The following is a 25,037-nucleotide window of genomic DNA, read 5'->3' on the forward strand; positions in this document are numbered from 1 at the left end:
ACCTCTTGCAATCCCCAGATGGTCCACATTCTGGACTCCGTCATCACACGGCCCTAAAACACATCTAACAACTCAGAATTCTCCCAGTGAAATAGCAGTTGCCTGCCTGTTTGCATTCATCTGTTTGACCAGCAATTTGGACTGCAACTGTGTGCTCTGCACGAGGGTGTAGCAATAACCAAGACACAGCTAATCCTGCCCTCACAGATGTTGCCATCTTTCTCACACTGTTGTACACAGTGAACCTGGTTTTCTTCCCCTTCATCAAGTTTCTACTTCCCTCCATATTTAAGCCCCTGTCCAAGTGTATTTCATTCCACCAGCTTAAGTGTCTATGTTCCTTGGGTGTAAGTATTACAATGCCAATGCCTGCTATGCTAATTCCCAACTGGCTCATTCTCATGGTGTATTTTATTTTTTATTTATTTATTTATTTTTGAGACAGGGTCTCACTCTGTCATCCAAGCTGGAATGCAGTGGTGCAATCTCAGCTCACTGCAGCCTCAGTCTCCTGGGCTCAAGGGATCCTCCCATCTCAGCCTCCCAAGTAGCTGGGACTACAGGTGCATGCCACCATGCCTGGCTAAATTTATTTTTTGTACAGACAGGGTCTCCTTGTGTTGCCCAGACTGGCCTCGAACTCCTGGTCTCAAGCGATCTTCCCACCTTGGCCTCCCAAAGTGCTGGGATTACAGGCGTGAGCCACCATGTTTGGCCTCACAGTCTGCTTTTTCTGTTCCTGTTCTTGGAGACCAGAAAACAAAATACCAAGAATACCTTTTACCTCCACAGGTTGATATTTTCTAACTACAGAGAGGAGGAAGGTAGGGCTCCTGCTAAGCACCAATTGTTCGCTCCTTCTGTACTTTACTCCACACAATGATTCCCACTTCTCTTCCCCTCCCATCAAGTCTCCAGTCTCACCAGTTATCTGGTATCCAAAAGAAGCCCTCAGCATGAGCTCCTTCACTTACTGTCTTCCCCACAGGGCGTTTCTTTGACAACTTTCCTCTGACCCCCTCCTTCAGTATAAAAGAAAAGGAAAAAAAAATTCCTTCTCCTCTCCACACCTATCAGGATCCCACCTGCAGCCAATGCCTCTGGTCCTCTTCCTTAGCTAGTCATAACTGTTTAAAATGCACACTGTGGGGAAAAATACAAATCAAATGATATAATTCAATATGTACATATGGAATAGATGGACATTTATACAAAAATCTGTGAAGAATACACATCCAACTCCCCATGTTGCTTACTGTTGGCAAACTGTGTTGAATTGGAGTGGGGAGGATTTGCAGCAAGAATGTATTATGTGTTACTGGTATAAATTAAAGATATTCCCAGGGCCTTTAGAACAGTCTCATGTGATTATCACGGATTTTAGATAACACCAGTTTAAATATATGCACACATTAAAATAGATAAATATTTTAGCCAAAATAGCACATTTCATCCCAGTAAGACCCTTGCCTAGCACCTTTCCAACAATATAATCCCTTAATCAACATTTCAGCATCTGTAGCTTAACAGAGCTATCTGGATTGACTATAGAGATTTGGGAGTCATCAGCTTATTGGCGGTCAATGAAGCAACTGAACTAGTTGAGATCGCCTTGGAAATATTTGTAAATAAGAAGAGAAGTGATGCAAGGTCAGAACTAAGAAAAACATTGACTTGCAAAGAGAAACAGAGGCACCCCTGAAAGACAGAAGCAGAAGGTATCTCTGCCACTTCTGTCAGTCTGCCAGTCCATTCTTCTCTTCCCATGGCAATGGTGACACCGTGCCATGCTGTTCCCCTTTGGCTTGTGGTCCTCACTCAAATCTCATCTTGAATTGTAGTTCCCATAATTCCCATATGTTGTGGGAGGGATCCGGTGGGAGATAATTGAATCATGGGAGCCGTTCTCCCATACTTTTCTCATGATGGTGAATAAGTCTCATGAGATCAGATGGTTTTATAAGAGGAAACCCCTTTCACTTGGTTCTCACTTCTCTCTTGTTGGTTGCCATGTAAGACGTGTCTTTCACCTTCCACCATGATTGTCAGGCCTCCCTAGCCATGTGGAACTGTGAGTCCATTAAACCTCTTTTTCTTTATAAATTACCCAGTCTCGTGTATGTCTTTATCAGCAGTATGTAAACGAACTAATACAACTATTTATTGCATTTAGCAACAAAATGATCATTGGTGCTATAGAGTGAAAGTGTCCCCAGAAATTCATATGTTGAAGCAGTAATCCCCAAAATAATGATTCAAAGGTGGGACTTTGGGAGGTAACTAGGTCATGAGGACACAGCTCTCATAAATAGATTAGTGTCCTTATAAGAAGAGATGTGAGAGATTCTCTCTCTCCCTCTCTCTCTCTCCCTCCCTCCCTCTTTCCCTCCTTCTCCCTCCCCCTCTATCTGCCATATGAAGATTCAGCAAGATAACTGTCTATAGTCCAGAAATGGGCCTTCACCAAGAACCAAACTGTGCTGGCACCCTGATCTTGGACTCCCAGTCTCTAGCACAGTGAGAAATAAATGTCTGTTGATTAACCCACCCATCTATGGCATCTTTATTATAAGTAGCCCAAACTGACAAGGACAATTGGTGACCCTGGCTCCAGCAGATTCAGTGAAGTGTCAGTACAGAAATCAGAGAATACCTGACTGGGGAGTGAATATTAGGTGAAGAGGTTGAGACAAGCATAAATTCAGAAAAATTTGGCAGTGAAGGGAGAGGCAGAGAAGTAGCTATGGAGAGATGGAGGTCAATGTGTGACTTTTCAATTCAGAAGCTACTGGCATGCATTTAAATTCTAGCGGCAAGGATCCAGCTCACAGAAAAAGGATAACAACTAGTTGGCATACTTGCCACTCTACAAAACACATTCTGAAATATCATAATTGACTCCTGCTCACAAAATGCGATGGCTTTTCCTCAATTCTTTCTCCCTAATTTTCTGCAGCATTTAATAAAGTCAATCATCCCTTTCCTTGAAATTCTCTCTTGGATTTCTTGACACTTTGCCTTCACCTATTTCTCTGCCTTCCTTCTCTGCTGGCTTGTACTCCCACTGCCTGACAGTGTTTATTCCTCAAGGTGCATGTCCTTGACCTTTGAGGTTTCCACTCTGTGTTCTCTATTCAGCCAGTCTGACTACGATGATTTAACCCACCATCACCTTGCTAATAAGGCACATATTCCTATCTCCATGGCCAACTTTTCACCCATGCTTATTCACACATTTTCAGCTCCCAACAGGATGACTCCCCTTGCTTGTTATTATCTTATTCAAAATTAAAACCATTAGCTTTTCTACTCAAACAAGCTTTCTTTTGAAACATTCCCTAATTCTATCAATTAACATCATTCTCCTAGAAACAGAGAATTGAACACTACTGGGCACTGAATCCACTGGTTTCTTTGTATGTTTTTTATCACTGCCATCTTTTCCTCTTTGTTCCTGTTGTAATGGCCTTCCCACTGGATTCTTTTTCTTCTCTCTTTCCTTCTTTTTTTCTTTTCCTCCTTTCTTTATTTTCTTTTCTCTTTCTTCCCTTATTTCTTCCTTCCCTCTGAGTCTTATTTAATACACACACACACACACACACACACACACACACACACACACACACACCAGCTTTACTGAGATACAATTCAGCCATTTAAAGTGTATAATTCAGCCAAGCACAGTGGCTCATGCCTGTAATCCCAGAACTTTGGGAGGCCAAGGCAGGTGGATCACTTGAGGTCAGCAGTTCTAGACCAGCCTGGCCAATATGGTGAAACCCTGTCTCTACTAAAAATACAAAAATTAGTTGGGTGAGGTGGTACATGCCTGTAGTCCCAGCAACTTGGGAGGCTGAGGCAGAAGAATCTCTTGAACCCAGGAGGCAGAGGTTGCAGCGAGCTGAGATCGCACCACTGCACTCCAGCCTAGGTGACAGAGCCACAGTGAGACTCCACCTCAAAATAAATAAATAAAGTGTATAATTCAATAGTTTTTGAATTATCTTCATCTTGAGGATGTATGCCAGTTAATCGAGGATCATATAAGACTAGTGTGATGAAGGCTCAGACACTGATGCCTTCATCACTGTGATGATACACCAAAGACACCACAAACTAGAACTCTTCTTTGCTGACCTCTGACCCTCTAATGTTTGGGGTTATAACAGGATTTTTTAAAGCATTAAATCTTCTTTTGCTTAAGTGAATGGTGCTTGGACTCATTCTGTTTGCTTTGCTTAGACTAATTAGAAAAAACGTAAGTGGTCTGGAGAGGAAGGGAGTAACCCAGATATTAAAGGAAGGACCCTTCACAGTCTAGCTATAAATAAAACCAAGACCACCAATAAAACATGTTTATATTTTATTCATTATATTATATTATATTCATTATATTATATTCATTATATCTAAACTTATGCTTCTATTGCTTCTATTGCTATCAATCACCTACAGAAAGAACTTCAAGCTCTTCAGCATGTCTATGGCCCCTGTCATCTGGTTCCACCTTTTCTACCCAGATTTCCCTCATCTTTTTTCAGTACCAACACCCTTCCTGGCATCCATCTCTTCTACCTCCCAAATGTGTTATACTAACTCCCAACTCTGCATTTGCTGGAGCTATCTGCCTTTTTCTCCCTCTGAACAGATTCCCCTTCCCCCGCCCTCTGCTTTTTCAAATTATGTTGCAACTCAAGCTCCTGGCAAATGACTGAGTTGGGAAGTTAAGAAGCTATGCCCAGACTCAGTGCTTGAACTCAATAATGTAGTATGTTTCTACATCCTGTCATTATATTTTAGAAAAACAATTTAGTAACAGATGGTGAATGCTTTTCATTTCTTAGCTATACACTTAACAATTTTCTTTTGGCCTAGCTTATTAGTTTTATTTTTTATTCATCCAATCAAAAATTTAATGTCAAAAGTTATAGAAGCAGATGCTCCCAAGAACAGGAAGAATAGAGCAGTTAAATATATAGTACTCAAATATGCAAGAAATATGTATTTTAAATATCTAAAATAATAAGCAAAATCAACAATGCAACAACCAATGCCCTACCTAATAACAGACTTTTTAAACAACAAAGAAATATGGGTAGAGAATAACGAATACTTACCGTTCAAGTTAGTTTGGATGTGAACGTCTTCAAATTGAAAGTATTTAAAGTAAGCTAGTGACTTTCCCAGTAAACCTAAAGAATACTTTAAAACTTTCAAGAATTTTAAAGTAAAAATTTAAAGTATCTTTTGTAAACCACATTGTGGCACAATAAGTAAACTTCTTAATACCAAAACCTCACTAGCCAGGTATGCTCTCAATAAATCAAACCCTAATTTTATCCAAATTCCCTTAAAAAACAGTTGACAAATAATCAAATATTTATAAATTAAAGTGAAATACCATTTCTGCCATCCAAACTGGCTTTGCCATCTAATTATGTCACACACACATAGGATTATACCATGTCCTGTTTTTTTAAAGTACTCATTGCAACAATGTTAAGGTTAGATGGATACTCTCAAACACCACTGGTAGACAAATAACTTGGTTCAACCTTACTAGAAAACAATCTGGCATTTTAAATTATCTATCCTATGGTCTTATAATTTTTATTTAATTTTTACATAGTTACCTAATATTTCATCAAATGTGTATATCACTAGTTATTTAATTATTCCCCTACCATTAAATTTTTTTTTTGAGATGGAGTTTCACTCTTGTTGTCCAGGCTGGAGTGCAATGGCACAATCTTGGCTCACCACAACCTCTGCCTCCTGGGTTCAAGTGATTCTCCTGCCTCAGCCCCGCTGAGTAGTTGGGATTACAGGCATGTGCCACCATGCCTGGCTAATTTTGTATTTTTAGTAGAGATGGGGTTTCTCTATGTTGGTCAGGCTGGTCTCGAACTCCTGACCTCAGGTGATCCACCTGCCTCGGCCTCCCAAAATGTTGGGATTACAGGCATGAGCCACTGTGCCCGGCCCTAATATTTATATTTTTTCTAGAGAATGTCATTATAAATGCTGCAATTAACATTTTACATAAATTTCTGACATTATTTTCTTTGGTTGTTAATTCTTAGAAGAGATTGTAGAAGGTCAGGGATAGAAGAATAATTTTTAAGGTTCTACTTTTAATCAAGCCTATAGAGTGGTAGTTCTCCACAAAGCAAGAAGATGGGCTCTCTTAGGGCCAGAATTTTTGTCATCTGCTTTGTTAACAGCTGCAGCCACAGCATCTGAACAATACTTGGTACACAGTATGCCCTTAATAAATATTTATAGAATTAATGATTGAACAATAGTCATACACATGCAAATTTTGACATTTGCCCTTATAAACTTCTTGGAAGACATCTCAACCTGTCTTATTAGGGATGGCTGAAGGCTCATTAGCACTTGGTGAAAATATACCATGTGCAGACATGAAATTTGGACAGATTCATCCAGATATTCTGTCTTTGAGTTTTAAAAGAGATAGTATGGTTCTTTTCCCAAGATGGTGGATTAGAGGCTTTTAGTGTGCCTCCGCCACTTGAAAATAGCAAGATAGTACATAAAGATCAACTCTGTGAGCTTTAATTTAAGAAGGAAAATGGGAATCCACCATAATTGTGAAGGACACCTCAGAATCTGTGAAGGATAATGTGGGGACAGCCCCTATAATGGCATCTGGCTGATAAAAGTGAGTGAATCCCCAGTGTGTGAGGAGGCAGAGTCCTTCTCTGTGACTCACCTTTCCACTGGGGATCCAAGCAACCCAGTCGAGGAGAAACTTTGTTTCTCCCAAGCCCTGGAGCTAACTTGGGGAGAGACTTGGAGACTCTGTGAGGGAAAGACAGTGGGCAAAGCTGCAGACATTTTCTCAGACCTAGGACCAAGAGCAGGATGCCATTTTTAATCCAGGCGCATACAAAGGCAACCATTCTTAGGCAATTCAGCAGCGTAACTGTGCAGGCATTTTAGTCTCAAGCCAGAGATTGGAATGCCTGCTCTGGAGAAAGGTAGGGGCCTCCACAGCCAGAACTGTGAAAAACACCTCAGCAATAGGTGCTGCAATTGTGCTCTCCCATATTGCAAGCCTGGAACCAGAGGAGAGCAGCTACATCTGCAGTTTCTCCTCAGCAACCAGTCTTGCAGCCAGGGCCAGCTTGATGACCTGGAACTGATCTTCATGTGCCTTGCTGGGTATACTAGACTGCTCCCCTAAGACTGTGGTGCAGTGGGGCCCTCTCTGCTCCACCCCAAGGCAGATTTCCTACCATTCAGAGCACCCATTCACCTGGTTCAGCAGCCTGAGCCACCTCATGCTTCTCAGGCATAGATCATGGTGCAGCAGAGCTTTCTCCACTTCACACCCAGACAGATCTCTAGGCATTTGGATCCTGCTCATATGGATCAGCAGCCTGACCTGCCCCACTGTTCCAGTGCAGAGATCCTAGTTCAGGGGGGCCTCTCTGCTGTCTCTGCTTCATGCCAAGGCAGATCTATGGCATTTAGAGCACCTGCTCATCTGGTTCAGCAGCCTGAGCCACACACACCCCCTTCTGGGACATAGATAGTGGTAGAGTGAGTGACTGTCCACTCCATGCCTGAGCAGGTCTCCAGGCATTCAGAGCACCTGCTTGCCTGGTTCAGCAACCTGAGTCACCCCAGCCCTCCTGTGCAGAAACCTTGGTGCAGGGGGGACCCTTTCTACTCCATATCCAGGCAGATCTTCAGGCATCTGGAACACTCACTCTCCTGGATTAGGAATTTAAACTCCCCCCATCCCCATGCAGAGAACTTGGGACTGAAGAGGTTTCCCTGCTCCATGCCTAGGCACACCTCTTGGTGCTTGGTGGCTGCCTACTGGATTCCCCCATGGTGTTGGTGCTTGTGCCTGTCATCGGGAGATCTATAGGTGGACCTGCTGAGTCCAGCCCCACCCTTCATGGACCCTGCCTCTCCAGGGCTGAGCAAGTAGCTCAGACCACTGCTCATCCCGGGCAACAGAGGGCAACAGAGAGCTTCTGCTAGTAAACAAGAATCAAATATATACCCAGCCACACTGGCCATAGCAGCTGTTACTTATAACTGCCATCTACTGGCCTGTAGGTCAAACTGCACTGCCCAATATAAAACCTGCTGAAAGAAGTGCATAGGGCTATAGAAGCAAAGCCAAAAGACCCTACCCAACATTCTCTACAGTCACACCCCTGGGGTGGAGGGAAGGGAAATGAAAGAAAAAATAATAATATTATTATAGGGGAAGAAATAAAAGAAAAAAACCCTACTCACATGGAAATAATTACAAAAATTAGATGTGACAGTATCTCCAGATGAGAAGGAACCAGCACAAGAATTCTTGCACCATGAAAAATCTGATTGTAGTGACACCACCAAAGGGTCACACTAGCTCTCCAGCAACTGTCTTTAATCAAAATGGAAACTCAGAAATGACAGAGAAATCAAAGTATGGATTACAAGGAAGCGTAATGAGATCCAAGACACAGTTGAAAATCAACCCAAAGAAACTTCTAAAGGAATCCAAAAAATGAAGAAAGAGATAAACATCTTAAAAAGAAATCAATCAGAGCTTCTGGAAATGAAATACACACTTAAGAAATTTCAAAATACAATTGAAAGCTTTACCAATACACTGGATCAAGCAGGGGAAAAAAATTTCAGAGCTTGAAGATCGGTCCTTTGAATGAACCCAGGCAGACAAAAATAAAAAAGAATTTTAAAAAATGAACAAAGTCTTTGAGAAATATGGGATTATGTAAAGCACCCAAGCCTATCAACTATTGGCATTCCTGAGAGAGAAGGAAAAAAAGTAAACAACCTGGAAAACATATTTAAGGAAATATGTGCCACTGCATTCCAGACTGAGCAACAAAGCATTCTGTCTCAAAAAAAAAAAAGGAAAGAAAGAAAAAGAAAAATAGAAATAACTAAAATCAGAGTAGAATTGAATGAAGTTGAGACCCAAAGATCCATACAAAGAATCAACAAAACCAAAAGTTTGTTCTGTGAAAGGATAAACAAGATCAATAGATCACTAACTAGATTAACAAAGAAAAAAGAGTGTATGTCCAAATAAACACAATCAGAAATGACAAAGGTGGTATTACAACCAATCCCACAGAAATACAAAAGATCCTCAGAGGCTATTATGAACACCTCTATGAACACAAACTAGAAAATCTAGGGGAAATGGGTAAATTCCTGAAAACATACAATCTCCCAAGACTGAATCAGGAAGAAACTGAAATGCTGAATAGACAAATATTGAGTTCCATAATTGAATCAGTAATAAAAAACCTACCAACCAAAAAAAGCCCTGAACCACATGGATTCACAGCTGAATTCTACCAGACATACAAAGAGGAGCTCGTACCAATTACCAAAATTGTTCCAAAAAATCGAGGAGGAGGGACTCCTCCCTACCTTTTTCTACAAAGCCAACATCACCCTGATACCAAAACCTGGCAAAGACACAATAAAAATGAAAACTACATGCCAATATCCCTGATGAAAATAGATGCAAAAATCCTCCACAAAATACTAGCAAACCAAATCCAACAGGACCTCAAAAAGTTAATTCACCACAATCAAGTAGGCTTCTTTCCTGGAGTGCAAGGTCATCAAAAAATGTGATTCATCCCATGAACTGAATTAAAACAAAAGCTATATGGTGATCTCAATAGACACAGAAAAGGCTTACAATAAAATCCAATATCCCTTCATGACAAAAGCCCTCAACAAAGTAGGTATCAAAGGAACATATCTCAAAATTTTAAAAACCAACTCTCACCATTCTTGTTCAACATAGTACTGAAAGTGCTAGCCAGAGCAATCAGATAAGAGAAAGAAATAAAAGTGATCCAAAAAGGAAAAGAAGAAGTAAAACTATCTCTTTTCATGGATGATATCATTCTATATTTAGAAAACCCTAAACACTCCACCAAAAGGTTCCTGGAACTGATACACAACTTCAGTAAAGTTCCAGGAAACAAAATCCATGTAAAAAATCAGTAGCATTTCTATAAACCAATAATGTTCAAACTGAGAGCCAAGTCAAGAATGCAAACCCGTTTACAATAGCCACAAAATAATAAAATACCTAGGAATATATCTAAATAAGGAGATGAAAGATCTCTACAAGGAGAACTACAACACACTGCTGAAAGAAATCACAGATGACACAAACGAATGGAAAAACATGCTATGCTCATGGATTAGAAGAATCAACACCATTAAAATGTCTACACTTCCCAAAGCCATCTACAGAGTCAAAGCTATTCCTATCAAACTATCAGTGTCATTTTCCAAAGAACTAGAAAAAACTATTCTAAACTTCATATGGAACCAAAAAAGAGCCCAAATAGCCAAAGCCATTCTAAGCAAAAACAACAAAGCTGGAGGCATCAAGTTACCCATCTTCAAACTACACTAGAAGGCTACGGTAACCAAAACAGGATGGTACAAAAGCAGGCACATAAACCAGTGGAACAGAATGGAGAATAAAGAAATAAAGCCATATCCTACAGCCATCTGATCTTCAATGAAGTCAACAAAAATAAGCAATGGGGAAACAACTCCCTATTCAACAAATGGTGCTGGGACAGCTCACTAGCCATTATGCAGAAGAATGAAACTGGACTCCTACCTATAAGCATACATGAAAATTAACTCAGGATAAATTAGAGATTTAAATATAAGACTTCAACCTATAAGAATCCTAGAAAAAAACCTAGGAAACACCATTCTGGACATCAGTTTTAGGAAAGAATTTATGACTAAGTCCTCAAAAGCAATTGCAACAAAAACAAATTCACAAGTGAGACTTAATTAAACTAAAGAGATTCTTCTCCACATAAGAAACTATGAACAGAGTAAAACAAAACCTAAAAAATTGGAGAAAATGTTCACAAACTATGCATATAACAAAGGTCTAACATCCAGAATCTATAAGGAACTTAAACGATTCAAAAAGCAAAAGATAAATAATCCCATTTAAAATGGGCAAGAGATATGAATAGACACTTCTTAAAAGAAGATATACAAGCAGCCAACAAAAATATGAAAAAAAAATGCTCCACATCTGTAATAATCAGATATATGCAAATCAAAACCACAAGAAGATACCATCTCACACCAGTCAGAATGGGTACTATTAGAAAGTCAAAAAATAAAAGATGTTGGTGAGGCTCCAGAGAAAAGAGAACACTTACACACTGTTGGTGGGAAAGTAAATTAGTTCAACCACTGTGAAAAGCAGTTTGGAGATTTCTCAAAGAACTTAAACCAGAACTACCATTCAACCCAGCAATTTTATTACTGGCTATATACAAAAAAGAAAATAAATCACTTTATCAAAAAGATACATGCACTTGCATGTTAAACACAGCATTAGTCACAATATAAAAGACATGAAATCAACCTAGGTGCCCATCAGTGGTGGGCTGGATAAAGAAAATGAGGTACGGAAGATGGCTGAATAGGAACAGCTCCAGTCTGCAGTTCCCAGCGTGATTGACACAGATGACGGGTGATTTCTGCATTTCCAACTGAGGTACCTGGATCATTTCATTGGGACTGGTTGGACAGTGGGTGCAGCCCATGGAGGGTGAGCCGAAGCAGGGCAGGGCATCACCTCACCCAGGAAATGCAAGTGTTTGGGGGATTTCCCTTTCCTAACCAAGGGAAGCCTGATAGACTACCTAGAAAAATGGGAAACTCCTGCTCAAATACTGTGCTTTTCCCAAGGTCTTAGCAACCGGCAAACAAGGAGATTCTCTCCCGTGCCTGGCTTGGCGGGTCCCACGCCCACAGAGCCTTGCGTACTGCTAGCGCAGCAGTCTGAGATCGAACTGTGAGGCGGCAGCCTGGCCGGGGAAGGTGTATCTGCCATTGCTGAGGCTTGAGTAGGTAAACAAAGCAGCCAGAAAGCTCGAACTGGGCGGAGCCCACCACAGCTCAGCAAGGCCTACTGCCTCTGTGGGCAGGGCATAGCTGAACAAAAGGCAGCAGACACCTTCTGCAGACTTAAACATCCTTAAACATCCCTGTCTGACAGCTCTGAAGAGAGCAGTGGTTCTCCCAGCATGGCATTTGAGCTCTGAGAACGGACAGACTGCCTCCTCAAGTGGGTCCCTGACCCCTGTGTAGCCTAACTAGGAGACACCTCCCAGTAGGGGCTGACAGACACCTCATACAGGCGGCTGCCCTTCTGGGACAAAGCTTCCAGAGGAAGGATCAGGCAGCAATATTTGTTGTTCTGCAGCCTCCGCTAGTGATATCCAGGCAAACAAGGTCTGTCTGGAGTGGACCTCTAGCAAATTCCAACAGACCTGCAGCTGAGGGTCTTGACTGTTAGAAGTAAAACTAACAAACAGAAATGAATAGCATTGACATCAACAAAAAGGTCATCCACATCAAAACCCCATCTCTAGGTCACTAGCATCAAAGACCAAAGGTAGATAAAACCACAAAGATGGGGAGAAACCAGAGCAGAAAAGCTGAAAATTCTAAAAACCAGACTGCCTCTTCTCCTCCAAAGGATCGCAGCTCCTCGCCAGCAACAGAACAAAGCTGGACTGAGAATGACTTTGATAAGCTGACAGAAGTAGGCTTCAGAAGGTCAGTAATAACAAACTTCTCCGAGCTAAAGGAGGATATTTGAACCCACTGCAAGGAAGCTAAAAACCTTGAAAAAAAGGTTAGACAAATGGCTAACTAGAATAAACAGTGTAGAGAAGACCTTAAATGATCTGATGGAGCTGAAAACCATGACACGAGAACTTCGTGACGCGTGCACAAGCTTCAGTAGCTGATTTGATCAAGTGGAAGAAAGGGTATCAGTGATTGAAGATCAAATTAACGAAATAAAGCGAGAAGACAAGGTTAGAGAAAAAAGAGTAAAAAGAAACAAACAAAACCTCCAAGAAATATGGGACTATGTGAAAAGACCAAATCTACGTTTCATTGGTGTACCTGAAAGTGACAGGGAGAATGGAACCAAGTTGGAAGACACTTTTCAGGATATTATCCAGGAGAACTTCCCCAACCTAGCAGGCAGGCCAACATTCAAATTCGGGAAATACAGAGAACGCCACAAAGATATTCCTCGAGAAGAGCAACCCCAACACACATAATTGTCAGATTCACCAAGGTTGAAAAGAAGGAAAAAGTGTTAAGGGCAGCCAGAGAAAAAGGTCGGGTTACCCACAGAGGGAAGCCCATCAGATTAACAGCAGATCTCTCAGCAGAAACCCTACAAGCCAGAAGAGAGTGAGGGCCAGTATTCAACCTTCTTAAAGAAAAGAATTTTCAACCCAGAATTTCATATCCAGTCAAACTAAGCTTCATAAGTAAAGGAGAAATAAAATCCTTTACAGAGAGGCAAATGCTGAGAGATTTTGTCACCACCAGGCCTGCCTTCCAAGAGCTCCTGAGGGAAGCACTAAACATGGAAAGAAACAATTGGAACGAGCCACTGCAAACACATGCCGAATTGTAAAGACAATCGATTCTAGGAAGAAACTGCATCAATTAACGGGCCAAATAACCAGTTAACATCATAATGATGGGATCAAATTCACACACAACAATATTAACCTTAAATGTAAATGGGCTAAATGTCCCAATTAAAAGACGCAGACTGGCAAATTTGATGGAGTCAAGACCCATTGGCATGCTGTATTCAGGAGACACATCTCATGTGCAAAGACACACATAGGCTCAAAATAAACAGATGGAGGAAGATCTACCAAGCAAATGAAAAGCAAAAAAAAAGCAGGGGTTGCAATCCTAGTCTCTGATAAAACAGACTTTAAACCAACAAAGACCAAAGGAGACAAAGAAGGTCATTACATAATGGTAAAGGGATCAGTTCAACAAGAAGAGCTAACTATCCTAAATATATATGCACCCAATACAGGAGCACCCAGATTCATAGAGCAAGTCCTTAGAGACCTACAAAGAGACTTAGACTCCCACACAATAATAATGGGAGACTTTAACACCCCACTGTCAATATTAAACAGATCAGTGAGACAGAAGGCTAACAAGGGTATCCAGGACCTGAACTCAGCTCTGCACCAAGCAGACCTAATAGATATCTACAGACCTCTCTATCCCAAATCAACAGAATATACATTCTTCTCAGCACCACATCACACTTATTCTAAAACTGACCACATAATTGGAAGTAAAGCACTCCTCAGCAAATGTAAAAGAACAGAAATCACAACAAACTGTCTCTCAGACCACAGTGCAATCAAATTAGAACTCAGGATTAAGAAACTCACTCAAAACTGCACAACTACATGAAAACTGAACAACTTGCCCCGAATGACTACTAGGTAAAAAAGGAAATGAAGGCACAAATAAAGATGTTCTTTGAAACCAATGAGAACGAAGACACAACATACGAGAATCTCTGGGACACTTTAAAGCAGTGTGTAGAGGGAAATTTACAGCACTAAATGCCCACAAGAGAAAGCAGAAAAGATCTAAAATCGACACCCTAAAAATCACAATTAAAAGAACTACAGAAGTAAGAGCAAACAAATTCAAAAGCTAACAGAAGGCAAGAAACAACTAAGATCAGAGCAGAACTGAAGGAGATAAAAGACACAAAAACCCCTTCAAAAAATCAATAACTCCAGGAGCTAGTTTTTTTTAAAAGGGTCAACAAAATTGATAGACTGCTAGCAAGACTAATAAAGAAGAAAAGAGAGAAGAATCAAATAAATGCAATAAAAAATGATAAACGGGACATCACCACCGATCCCACAGAAATACAAACTACCATCAGAGAATACGATAAACACCTCTACGCAAATAAACTAGAAAATCTAGAAGAAATGGATAAATTCCTGGACACACACACCCTCCCAAGATTAAACCAGGAAGAAATTGAATCTCTGAATAGACCAATAACAGGCTCTGAAATTGAGGCAATAATTAATAGCCTACCAACCAAAAAAAATCCAGGATTCACAACCAAATTCTACCAGAGGTACAAAGAGGAGCTGGTACCATTCTTTCTGAAACTATTCCAATCAATAGAAAAAGAGGGAATCCTTCTTAACTCATTTTATGAGGCCAACATCATGCTGATACCAAAGCCTGGCAGAGACACAACAAAAAAAGAGAATTTTAGACCAATATCCCTGATGAACATCGATGCGAAAATCGTCAATAAAATACTGGAAAACTGAATCCAGCAGCACATCAAAAAGCTTATCCTCCACGATCAAGTCGGCTTCATCCCTGGGATGCAAGGCTGCTTCAACATGCAAATCAATAAACGTAATCCATCACATAAACAGAACCAATGACAAAAACCACATGATTATCTCAATAGATACAGAAAAGGCCTTTGACAAAATTCAAAAGCCCTTTATGCTAAAAACTCTCAATAAACTAGGTATTGATGGAACATATCTCAAAATAATCAGAGCTATTTATAACAAACCCACAGCCAATATCATGCTGAATGGGCAAAAACTGGAAGCATTCCCTTTGAAAACTGGCACAAGACAGGGACGCCCTCTCTCACCACTCCTATTCAACATAGTGTTGGAAGTTCTGGCCAGGGCAATCAGGCAAGAGAAAGAAATAAGGTGTATTCAATTAGGAAATGAGAAAGGCAAATTTTCCCTGTTTGCAGATGACATGATTGTATATTTAGAAAACCCCATCATCTCAGCCACAAATCTCCTTAAGCTGATAAGCAACTTCAGCAAAGTCTCAGGATACAAAATCAATGTGCAAAAATCACAAGCATTCCTATACACCATTAACAGTCAAACAGAGAGCCAAATCATGAGTGAACTCCCATTCACAATTGCTACAAAGAGAATAAAATACCTAGGAATCCAACTTACAAGAGTTATGAAGGACCTCTTCAAGGAGAACTACAAACCACTGCTCAACGAAATAAAAGAGGACACAAACAAATGGAAGAATATTCCATGCTCATGGGTAGGAAGAATCAATATCATGAAAATGGCCATACTGCCCAAGGAAATTTATAGATTCAATGCCATCCCCATCAAGCTACGAAAGACTTTCTTCACATAATTGGAAAAAACTACTTTAAAGTTCATATGGAACCAAAAAAGAGCCCACATTGCCAAGACAATCCTAAGCAAAAAGAACAAAACTGGAGGCATCACACTACCTGACTCCAAACTATACTACAAGGCTACAGTAACCAAAACAGCATGATACTGGTACCAAAACAGATATATAGACAACTGGAACAGAACAGAGACCTCAGAAATAACACCACACATCTACAACCACGTGATCTTTGACAAGCCTGACAAAAACAAGAAATGGGGAAGGATTCCCTATTTAATAAATGGTGCTGGGAAAACTGGCTAGCCATATGTAGAAAGCTGAAACTGGATCCCTTCCTTACACCTTATACAAAAATTAATTCAAGATGGATTAAAGACTTAAATGTTAGACCTAAAACCATAAAAACCCTGGAAGAAAACCTAGACACTACCATTCAGGAAATAGGCATGGGTAAGGAATTCATGACTAAAACACCAAAAGCAATGGCAACAAAAGCCAAAATAGACGAATGGGGCCTAATTAAACTAGAGAGCTTCTGCACAGCAAAAGAAACTACCATCAGAGTGAACAGACAATCTACAGAATGGGAGAAAATTTTTGCTATCTACCCATCTGACAAAGGGCTAATATTCAGAATCTACAAAGAACTTAAACAAATTTCCAAGAAAAAAACAAACAACCCCATCAAAAAGTGGGCAAAGAATATAAACAGACATTTCTCAAAAGAAGACATTTATGCAGCCAACAGACACATGAAAAAATGCTCATCATCACTGGGCATCAGAGAAATGCAAATCAAAACCACAATGAGATACCATCTCACACCAGTTAGCATGGCAATCATTAAAAAGTCAGGAAACAACAGATGCTGGAGAGGATGTGGAGAACTAGGAACGCTTTTACACTGTTGGTGGGACTGTAAACTACTTCAACCATTGTGGAAGACAGTGTGGCGATTCCTCAGGGATCTAGAACTAGAAATACCATTTGACCCAGCCATCCCATTACTGGGTATACACCCAAAGGATTATAAATCATGCTACTATAAAGACATATGCACACGTATGTTTATTGTGGCACTATTCACAATAGCAGACTTGGAACCAACCCAAATGTCCATCAATGATAGACTGGATTAAGAAAATGTGGCCCATATACACCATGGAATACTATGCAGCCATAAAAAAGGATGAGTTCATGTCCTTTGCAAGGACATGGATGAAGCTGGAAACCATCATTCTCAGCAAACTATCACAAGGACAGAAAACCAAACACCGCATGTTCTCACTTATAGGTGGGAATTGAACAATGAGAACACTTGGACACATGACGGGGAACATCACACACGGGGGCCTGTCGTGGGGTGGGGGGCAGGGGGAGGGATAGCATTAGGAGAAATACCTAATATAAATGATGAGTTAATGGGTGCAGCAAACCAACATGGCACATGTATACCTATGTAACAAACCTGCACGTTGTGCACACGTACCCTAGAACTTAAAGTATAATAAAAAAAACATAATAAAAAATAAAAATAAAAGTGAACTTCAACCCTTTACAAAAAGTAACTCAAAATGGATCATATACCTAAATGTAAAAGCTAAAACTATAAAATATCTAGAAGAAAACTGAAAATCTGGGAGTAAGATGGCCCAATAGAAGCCTCTATCAATGGTTCACCCTAGAATACCAAACTGAAAAACTATCCATGCAAAAAAAAAAAAAATCCACCTTCATAAGAACAAAAAATCAGGTGAGTAGTCACAGTACTTGGTTTTACTTCATATCACTGAAAGAGGCACTAAAGAGGCTAGGAAAGACAGTCTTTAATTGCCAGCCCCACCCCTTCTCCACCTCAAGCTGCAACCATGTGGCACAGAGAAAGAATCAGAAGAATCAGTGTGCTTGAGGGAGGAAGAACACAGTAACTGTGCGGCTTTGGAACTCAGTGTTGTCCTGTCACAGCAGAAAGGAACACCAAGCAGAATTCACCTAGCACCCACAGAGGGAGGATTTAGACCAGCCCTGGCCAGAGAGTAATAGCCCATCCCAGCAGTCAAAACTTGAATTCCAGCAAGTCCTGCCACCATGAGGTAAAATGCTCTGTTGTTCTAAATAAGCTTGAAAGGCAGTCTATGCCATAAGGACTGAAATTCCTGGGCAAGGCCTGGTGCTGTGCTGGGCTCAGAGCCAGTGGACTTGTGGGGAATGTGACCTAGTGAGACATTAGCCAGGGCAGCCAAGGAAGTGTATATGCCACCCCTCTCCCTACCCCAGGCAGTGCAGCTCACAGCTTCAGGAGACTCCTTCCTTCTACTTGAGAGGCAGAGGAGGAAAAGTAAAAAGGACTTTTCCTTGCAACATGGATACCAGCTCAGTCACAGTAGGATAGGGTACCAGACAGGGATTTGAGGCCCCATTCCAGGCCCTAGCTCCTGGATGAAATTTTTAGACACATCATTGGCCAGAAGGCAACCCACTCCCTTGAAGGGAAGGACCTAGTCCTCGCAAGATGTATCACCTGCTGACTAAAGAGATCCTGGGCCCTGAATAATCATCACTGGTAGCACTGATGAATAAGCACAAGGTGGTGCTCACCGTGGGCCTTGGGTAAGATTCAGAGACATACCAGCTTCCAAGCTGTGGTCACTATAGGGAGAGACTCCTTCTGCTTGAGAAAAGGAGAGGGACAAGTAAAGAGGACTTTGCCTTGCAGCCTAGGTACCAGCTCAGCCACAGTGGTTGATAAAGTTTGGATATTTGTCCCCACCCAAATCTCATGTTGAAATGTAATCCCCAATGCTGGAGGTGGGGCCTGGTGGGAGGTGTTTGAATCATGGTTGTGGATCCTTCATGAATGGCTTCAGCCATCCCCTTGGTGGTAAGTGAGCTCTCACTCTGAGTTCACATGAGATCTGGATGGTTAAAAGTATGTGGCATCCACCTCCCCACTTTCTGTCTCGCTTGCTCCTGCTTTTGCAATGTAACATGCATGCTTCCCCTTTGCCTTCTGCCATGATTGGAAGCCTCCTAAAGCCTCCTCGGAAACTGAGTAGATGTGGGTACCATGCTTCCTGTAAAGCCTGCAGAACTGTGGGCTAAGTAAACCTCTTTTCTTTACAAATTACCCAGTCTCAGGTATTTCTTTATAGCAATGCAAAAATGGCTGAATTCAGTGGGGTTAGAGCACCAAGCAGACTCTTGGGATCCCTAATTCTAGGTCTTGGCCCTTAGAAGACATTTCTGGACCTGCCCTGGGCCAGAGGGGAGCCCACTGCCCTGAAGGGAGAGTCCCCAGCCTGGTAGCATTCACTACATGCTGACTGAAGAGCCCCTGGGCCTTGAGTGAACATCAATGGGAGCCAAACAGTACATGCCATGGGCCTGGGGTGGTGGCGGCCACAGGGATAAACTCCTCTACTTGTGGAAAGAGGAGGAAAGAGTGGGAAGAACTTTGTCTTGTTGCATTGGTGCCAGCTCAGCCACAGTAGAATAGAGCACCAGGTAGATTCCTAAGATGTCTGACTCAAGGCTCTGGCTCCTGGACAGCATCTCTGGACTCCCCCAGGGCCAGGAAGAACTCACTACCCTGAAAAGAAGAACACAAGCCTGACTGGCTTCACCACCTGCTGATTTTAGAGCCCTAGGGCCTTGATAGAACATAGGCAGTAGCCAGGCAGTGGTTACCATGGGCCTTATGTAATATCGACTGCTGTGCTGGCCTCAGGTCTGACCCAGTGCAGTCCTAGTGGTGTGGCCACAGGGTATTTATGTCACCCCCTCCCCCAGTTCCAGGCAGCTCAGCACAGAGAGACTACATTTGTTTGGGAGAAAGTTAGCGATGAAAACAAGAATCTCCTCCTGGTAATCCAGGGAATTCTTTGGGTTCTTATCCAATACCACCAATGTGGTACTTCTACAAGTCTGCATGAGCCACAGCATTACTGGACTTGGGGTGCCCCCTAATGCAAATATGGTTGCAGTGACCAAAAATTTAGATGACAATACCCAAGTCCCTTCAATATCCGGAAGGATGATTGCAAACAAGCCCAGATTATGAAGACTACAATAAATACCTAACTCTTCAATGCACAGACACCAACAAACATCCGCAAGCACCAAGACTATCCAGGGAAATATAACCTCACCAAACAAACTAAATAAGGCACCAGGGACCAATCCTGGACAGAGATACATGATCTTTCAGACAGAGGATTCAAAATAGCTGTTTTGAGGAAACTCAATGAAATTTAAGATAACATGAAGAAGGAATTCAGAATCCTCTCAGAAAAATTTGACAAAGAGATAGAAATGTTTAAAAAGAATCAAGCGAAATTCTGGAGTTGAAAATGCAATTAACATACTGAAAAATGCATCAGAGTCTCTTAAAAGCAGAATTGATGAAGAAGAAATAATTAGTAAGTTTAAAGACATGTTATTTGAAAATATACAGTCTGAAGAGACAAAAGAAAAAGGATTTAAAAGAATGAAACATACCTAGGAAATCTAAAAAATAACCTCAAAAGGGCGAATCTAAGAGTTCTTGGCATTAAAGAGAAGGTTTCCTAGAAGAGTGTATCCAGTGAAAATATCCTTTAAAAGTGAAGGAGAGGCCAAGCCTGGTGGCTTACGCCTGTAATCCTAGCACTTCGGGAAGCTGAGGTGGGTGGATCACTTGAGCCCAGGAGTTCAAGACCAGCATGGGCACCATGGAGAGCTCCCATCTCTATTAAAAAAAAAAAAAGGAGAAATAAAGTCTTTCCCAGACAAACAAAAGCTGACAGATTTCATCAACAGAAGGATCAATGAAGCAAAAACTTGGTTTTTTGAAAAGATAAACAAAATCAACAAACCTTTAGCCAGACTAACAAAGAAAAACAGAGAAGACTCAAATAAATAACATCAGAGATGAAAAAGGAGACATTACAACAAATACCACAGAAATTCAAAGGATCATTATAGGCTACTAAAAGCCGCTATATATGTCAATAAATTGAAAAACCAATAAGCAATGGACAAATTCCTAGACTCATACAATCTACCAAGATTGAACCATGAAGAAATCAAAAACCTGAACAGACCAATAACAAGTAATGAAATTGAAACTGTAATGAAAAGTTTCCCAGCAAAGAAAAGCCTGGGACCCAATGGCTTCACTGCAGAATTCTACCAAACATTTAAAGAAGAACTAACATTAACTCTACTCAAACTATTTAAAAAAAACAGAGGAGGAAGGAATGTTTCCAAACTCATTCTATGAGTATTACTCTAATACCAAAACCAGGCAAAGACAAGTCAAAGAAAGAAAACTACAGGCCAATATCTTTGAGGAACATTGATGCAAAAATTCTCAACAAAAAACTAGCAAACCAAATTCAACAACTCATTAATAAGATCATTCATCATGACCAAATGGGATTAATTTCAGGAATACATGGATGGTTCTACATATGTAAATCGATATGATACATCATAGCAACAGAACGAAGGACAAAACCACACGATCATTTCAATTGATGCTGAAAAAGCATTTAACAAAATTCAGTACCTCTTCAGGATTAAGCCCTCAAAAACCGTGTATAGAAGGAACACACCTCACCAAAATAAAAGGGATATATGACAGACCCACAGCTACTATCATACTGAATGGGAAAATACTAAAAGACTTTCCTCTAAAATCTGGACAAGACAAGGATGCCCACTTTCACCATTGTTATTCAACATAGTACTAGAATTCTTCACTAGAGCAGTCAGACAAGAGAAATCTATAAAGACACACTTCCTTTCCTTCCGAATTGGAAAGGAAGAAGTCAAATTATCCTTGTTTGCACATGATATGATACTATGTTTGGAAAAACCTAAGTTTTCCACAAGAAAACTATTAGAACTAATAAATTCAGCAAAGATGCAGGATACAAAATCAACATACAAAAGTCAATAGTGTTTATATATACCAACAGTGAACAATGTGAAAAAGAAATTTTAAAAGTAATTCCATTTACAATAGCCACACATAAAATTAAATACCTAGGAATTAATTTAATCCAAAGAAGTGAAAGATCTCATAATGAAAACTATAAAACACTGATGAAAGACATTGAAAAGGACACCAAAAATGGAAAAAGATTCCATGATCATGGATGGGAAGAATCAATATTGTTAAAATGTAATTGCCACCCAAAGCAATCTACAGATTCAAATGCAATCCCTATAAAAATACCAATGACACTCTTCACATAAATAGAAAAAACAAACCTAAAATTCATATGGAATAACAAAAGACCCAAAATTGCCAAAGCTATCCTAAGCAAAAAGAACAAAACTGGAGGAATCACATTACCTGACTTCAAATTATACTACAGAGCTATAGTAACCAAAACAGCATGGTACTAGCACAAAAATAGGCACATAGACAAGTGGAATAGAACACAGGGCCCAGAAACAAATCCACCTACCTATAGTGAACTCATTTTTGACAAAGATCCCAAGAACATACACTGGGGAAAAGACAATCTCTTCAATAAATAGTGCTGGGAAAACTGGCTGTCCATATACAGAAGAATGAAACTAGGCCCCTATCTCTTACCATACACAAAAATCAAACCAAAATGGATTAAAGACTTACATCTAAGACCTCAAACTATGAAACTAATACAATAAAACATTGGGAAAAATCTCTAAGAAATTGGTCTGGCAGAAATTTCCTAAGCAGTATCCCATAAGCATAGGCAACCAAAGCAAAAATGGGCAAATGGGAACACATCAAGTTAAAAGGCTTCTGCACAGCAGAAATATATATATATATATATATATATATATATATATATATTTATGTGTTGTATTAAAAAAATCTTTGCCTAACCCAAGATCAATAAGATTTTGTTTTTTATTTTTTAAATTTTTGTGGGTACATGGTAGATATATATATTTACAGAATACATGAGGGTTTTTTCGGTCTTTTTTTTTTTTCTTTTTGTGGAGAACAGGGTTTTGCTATATTGTCCAGGCAGGTTTAGAACTCCTGGGCTCAAGCTGTCCTCCTGCCTCTGCCTCCCTAAGTGCTGGGATTACAGACGTGAGCCATCGTGCCTGACTACATGGGATATTTTGAAACAGGCATGACTGTTCATAGGATATATAGTCATAATAGCCCAAAACTGGAAACAACCCAAACATAGGTATTCATCAACTGATGAATGGATAGACAAATTGTGGTATATTCATAGAATGCAATACTACTCTGCAATAAAAAGGAACAAACTACTGATACAGGAATGAACTTAAAAAGCATTAGGCTAAGTGAAAGAAGCCAGACACAAAATATTTCATTTCTATGAAATCCTAGAAATAACAAAACTATAATGATAGAAAGCAGATTGGTTATTACCATAGGCCACGCTGTAGAGTATTGGTGGACACGTGTGGGAACTTTTGGAATGATATAAGTATTCTATATCTTGATTGGAGAGGCTGTTATATGGTTGCACACATTTTCAAAACTCATTGAATTGTCCACATCAAATAGGTGGATTTTATTGTATGTAAATTATACCTCAATAAAGCTGATTGAAAATCCTCTAGATAATAATATTTTCTTTTCTATTTTTTTAAATAGCAGATGAAAGAAATATTCTGATGTGAATATTTTGATGTGGATGGGGAATTGGTTTATAAAGATGGGAGATGACAGGGTAAATACTGAGTACAACTTTCCCTGGGTGGAGATGTGTCAAGAACAACATTTCTTCCCCTAGAGATTAGTGCTCAAATTGATCTTATTTGATGCTAATATAAAGAAAGGTGACTGTGTAGAAAGCAGAGTTTGTAGATAAGCTTTAAACTTCCTTCAATAGTGTATGTCAAGTGGATGAAGATGAATTGCTGGATGATTTCATACTGAGTGCATAAAGATAGGTAATGCATTTTAGGAAAAGCCATTTAAGCCTACATTAATACTATCATAAGGGCTCAAGTTATTTTATTGGAATACGTTAAACCGTTTCCTGAAAATATTAATAACTGTTGTAGACATGATATGGTATTCTGGTTAAAAAAGAATTTGTTATCTTTTAGAGGTAAATACTGAAGTATTTATAAATGAAGTTATAGGATATCTGGGGTTTGCTTTAAAATAATTCAGTGGGGTTCTGGGGAGAAATTAGGGGTGGGAGTGGCTAGGAACATGGGTGCAATAAGATTAGATATGTACTGATAATTGTCAAAGCTGAGTGATGGGCACAGGATGTTTACTTTTCTATTCTCTTTATTTTGTGTATGCTATGGTTTGAATATTTATCCCCTCCAAAACTCATGTTGAAACAATCCCCAATGTGGCAGTATTGAGAAGCAGGGCTATTGAAAGGTAATGGAATTGATTGACTAATGGGTTAATGGATCAATGGGTTATCATGGAAGAGGAACTGGTGACTTTATAAGAAGAGAGACCTGAGCTAGCACGTTAGCATGCCCAACCTCCTTGCCATGTGATAACCTGTGCAGCCTCCAGACTCTAGAAAGTCCCAGTTAACAAGAAGGCCCTCACCAGATGTGGCTCCCCTGACCTTGGATTTCTCAGTCTCCATAACTGTAAGAAATAAATTCCTTTTTATATAAATTACTCACTTTCAGATATTCTGTTATGAGCAGCAGAAAATGGACTAAGACAGTATATGTTTGAACATTTCCAAAATAATAGGTTGACTTTGTTTGTTTTTTAGTTTTCTAGGAAAAAAATATCTGTCTTCACTTAGATGAGCTTGGCCTGGAGTCACCCTGGACTCAACTACATGGTCCATAAGGAAATAAAAATAAGTTGAAACTACGCTCTCTAAAAGTGTTTTTTTAGGTCAAGGGAATGGGTTAGACAGCAGAATCACCAGGGGTGCTCATCGATTCTACGCTGAGGGTCTCTCCAGAGGATTTAATTTGATTGGGTGGCAAGTTCAGCAGGTATCACC

General features: G+C 40.1%; 1 protein-coding gene across 1 annotated transcript in view; it reads right to left on the reverse strand.

Moving 5' to 3' along the window:
* The window catches only part of ZNF800 (zinc finger protein 800), a 248,557-nt gene that overhangs the window by 98,518 nt on the left and 125,002 nt on the right, over positions 1-25,037 (reverse strand). The gene's annotated exons all lie outside the window — the stretch shown is intronic.

The sequence above is a fragment of the Pan paniscus genome, chromosome 6 (genome assembly GCF_029289425.2).
Source record: "Pan paniscus chromosome 6, NHGRI_mPanPan1-v2.0_pri, whole genome shotgun sequence".
NCBI lineage: Eukaryota > Metazoa > Chordata > Mammalia > Primates > Hominidae > Pan > Pan paniscus.